Source organism: Meleagris gallopavo, chromosome 1 (assembly GCF_000146605.3).
Source record: "Meleagris gallopavo isolate NT-WF06-2002-E0010 breed Aviagen turkey brand Nicholas breeding stock chromosome 1, Turkey_5.1, whole genome shotgun sequence".
Lineage (NCBI taxonomy): Eukaryota > Metazoa > Chordata > Aves > Galliformes > Phasianidae > Meleagris > Meleagris gallopavo.
This window is the reverse complement of record NC_015011.2, coordinates 147,030,549-147,034,165: the sequence shown is the minus strand read 5'-3', so window position 1 is coordinate 147,034,165 and position 3,617 is coordinate 147,030,549. Positions and strand designations below refer to the sequence as shown.

At 35.5% G+C, this 3,617-nt stretch overlaps 1 long non-coding RNA gene across 2 annotated transcripts in view; it reads right to left on the bottom strand.

The window, feature by feature from the left end:
* Nucleotides 1-427: 427 nt before the first annotated feature.
* LOC104917452 overlaps nucleotides 428-3,617 on the bottom strand; it is an 8,218-nt gene continuing 5,028 nt past the window's right edge. The window contains exons 2-3 of one of the 2 annotated variants that reach the window (XR_796862.3): nucleotides 2,445-2,498; nucleotides 428-894 (exon numbers count right to left, since the gene is read on the bottom strand). This is a non-coding gene — a long non-coding RNA (uncharacterized LOC104917452). The remainder of the gene's footprint in view (nucleotides 895-2,444; nucleotides 2,499-3,617) is intronic. The other variant, XR_796863.3, reaches the window with a different exon arrangement.

Genomic DNA, 3,617 nt, shown 5'->3' with positions numbered 1-3,617 from the left:
AACCAGGCGTCTCCATCAGTGCCCTTAACTGACTATACATATGGGCCAATCCGAAACAGAACATGAGGAGCTTAAAAAGGAACCAATATTTTCTAAGGAACATAAGGGTCATTAGTCCTCTATATAATCCTCTTAAGATAAAAGTAAAAAACCATCATTGCCCGCATCCTCTACCAATAGTTGTCACGGGTTATCTTTAGATATAAGTCCGTGATAGGGGGGCACAGTCCCCGGAAAGAAGAGAAAAAAAAAACAAAAGGGGTACGAACGGTTTGCCGCGACCTGGCCGGCCCCGGGCCACGTACGCTCCGGGAGAGGGGGAAGGGCAGAGAGCTAGCCGATAGTTATAACAAAGAGAAAACACAACGGCAACGATCTGAAGAGGAAGGGTAATTTACTGAATCTAACTAAATCAAACAAAACGAGAGAGACAAGAGTATCAAAAATGAGAGTCAAACCACGATAGTGCGAGGGAAAGCACGTGCTTTCTCCGCGGAGAGCAGAGACAGCTGAGCCGGGCCAGAAGGAGAGAGGCAGACGCTCCGGATCCTGTCCACCGCTCCCCCCACTTCCTCTTCCTGCCAGGTCCTCCGGGGATGCCGCCCCCTCCCCTCCCAATCAGGATACTCAAAGAGTCCACAACAGTAAACGGAACCGGAACATTAACTCGTTAAGTCCACATGATGTTCTGATGTGGAATACTGACAACAAAAAAATCATGCAATCACAACACAGAGCCTGCTGAAGAGTCTGTCCCCTTCTTTTTCTTCATTTTCTTTACGTACTGAAAGGCCACTATCAAGTCCTCCTGGAGCCTTCTCTTCTCCAGACTGAACAGCCCCAGACTCATTCTTCCTAATTTCATCCTAGTGTTATACAGCTGAATTCATTTTCCTGCAGAATGAGTAGAGAACAAAGTCATAATTTTATACACCATGTCCTGAACTTTTAACATAATGTTCACTGAATGTTATGTAAAACACATACTAAGATAGTAATATTGGCAAAATGCAGCTGGATCCATTAGACAGTTTTGTCTGGAGACAGGAAAAAAATGTACATCAGCACTCAATGAAGAGGGAGGATAGAGTAAATAACTAGCAAAATACAATATTTCTATAGTTCTATTAAGTTTATATACGCAAATAAGAACATTTTGATGTTAAGCAAAACATACAGATAATTCCAATTTAAGTAGGATCAGTAGGAAATTTCTGCCACAACTAATGGCAGATGGTTTGTTAACACCTTATAGCATTTTATCTTAAAAACAAACAGACGAACAAAACCTGTTTCCTACTCTTCAAAATATTTAGAAAGTACATCAAATTAACTGTCACATAAAAGTATTTGAATTTATTTTCCAGTATCCATTTTAAATTTATTTGGATAAATCATTGGCATTATTAACATGAACCACTCTGAAGACTGTATCAATTATCACATATGTATTTATTTTTAGTGAGGCTCAAGATTTTTGATCTAAAGTATAAAAAGAATTTGCTTGCTGACTTCAATTTTTGTGATAATTTAAGTGACCCTCTGGAAAACAATGAAGTAGTTTGATCAGGAAGGATAATTTTATATGTTATTACAGTGACTATCTATCCTTTACACAGATTGTTAAAGTTCAAATTTTATCTGACAGCTAAGATTGATGAAACCAGGAAGAGAAATCTGACACGTACAGACATTGCAATTCTTATTTCTGATGAAGAGAGCAGCCTGCTGAATCTAACTGTAAGATCAGTTAATCCTAGCGTCTGTTTCAAACTCCATATTTATATCCAAAAAGAAAGAAAATGTCAGTTGTTTATAACAACAGGCTGTGTAACTCACAGATGGAAGAATGACTCAGTGATAGTTTTTATATATATGCTTTTATATATCTATTTTTCACAGTGGTTGCAACACTTCTGAAATCTCTAGGACACAGCCTGTGTCTTGGTCAGCTAACACATGATCAGTGTAGAGAAAAATTGAGTAGGATATTACATGGCAAAATATCTGTTCCTCTCTATAGCTAAATTTTCCAAAACTTTCATTTTATGGCTAGCAAATAACATAGAAATAAAAAGATATTTACTTCATCTCTTTAAACATCCTCTAGTTATACCAAATGTCATATTTTTTCACAAAAAGAACATGATATTTGAAAGATCTGATACCTATCAGACATACATTTTATGGTCATTTCTGTCTCCTGTATGCTGCTTACACTTTGCAAAGAGTAGAAGCACAAGTGCCAATTCTTTTCTCAGGATGGAAGAAGAAACAACAAACAAACATTAACTTGCTTCTCTGATCTTGCAGTTCTATGACATTTAATGTAGTAGGACTGGTATGGGATTTCTCTGGCAAAGCAAGCAAGTAGAATTATTTCAATATCATTTCAAATGTGGCATATTTACATTTAAATTGCCTTTGTTAACAAGCCTACTTACAGGTCAAGTACTTACATCTTCTTTATAGAGAGGGAGAAAGGCAACAATTCTGTCCTGTAAATAATGAGAAGACACTGAAAGAACATGAAAAGGACGAGGCTTTGTAAATGATTCTTAAATGTAGTGGATGAGATTTGGCACATCCATCTTAACATAATCCCTACCTTTTTTTGGGGGGAAAAAAAGAAACAAACAAACAAACAAACAAACAAAAAACAAACAAACAAACAAAAAAAACAAAAAAAACTCTGACAGATTGAAATCTACTGATTAAAATCTCTATAGCCAACCTGAATCCTTACTCTCTTTCTCTGGGGGCATCTATAAAGAAGATGGTAAAGATGATTTGTGTTCTATTTAAATGCAGTAGACTGGCAGGGAATTAAAATCGAACATCTAGAGCATGGGTATCCAACTTTCTGGCTTTTCTGGACTACACTGAATGAACAGGAATTGTCTTGGGCACATATAAAGTACATAATATAGTAATACACATATAAGTAATAAAACTTTATATATATGTATTTTTTTTCTTAATGGAAACAAAACAAAAAAGCAACAAAAACAGAAAACTAGTGGGGCATTGGGGCATTTTAACTTGGTTTTTGAAATTAATGCACCGGTCTGGTTTGATGGAAAATATTGCAATTCTTAGTGAGTTCTCAAGGTGGTTGTTAGAGATTTTTGATTATTTTTTCTTTTCCTTCTTCACAAGTGTACGTTCTGCCAAAATGCATTGATGTGATGGCAAAGTGAGAGATATTTTCTCAGGTAAGATAGGACTTATGAAAGTCCAGTAAGGTCTGTTACCAAGTTTCTCTGTTGAGTATTTAATTGCAACTTGACAAATTCAATTCAAAAATTCACAGAAAATGTATTTATGTGGACTGAAAATGGAATCACACGTATTTTTATCAACTGTGACTTTTTTTCCTCAAATTCCTTTGTAAAAATGAAAAGCAAGGCTGCATATTTTTTACTGTTCACAGAACTGTGTTTTACCAGTGTATATATAGCATCAATATTTTCATTTATCATCAAAGCATAAAATGGAGAAATAGCAGCTTAGCTCTTCAAATTTATTTTGGCAGATTTTAGTGTTTCTTCAGTTCACCTAGCTATAATCTGTTGAAATAAATTGACTTTAGAAAAAATCTTTAGAAAAAATCTTTT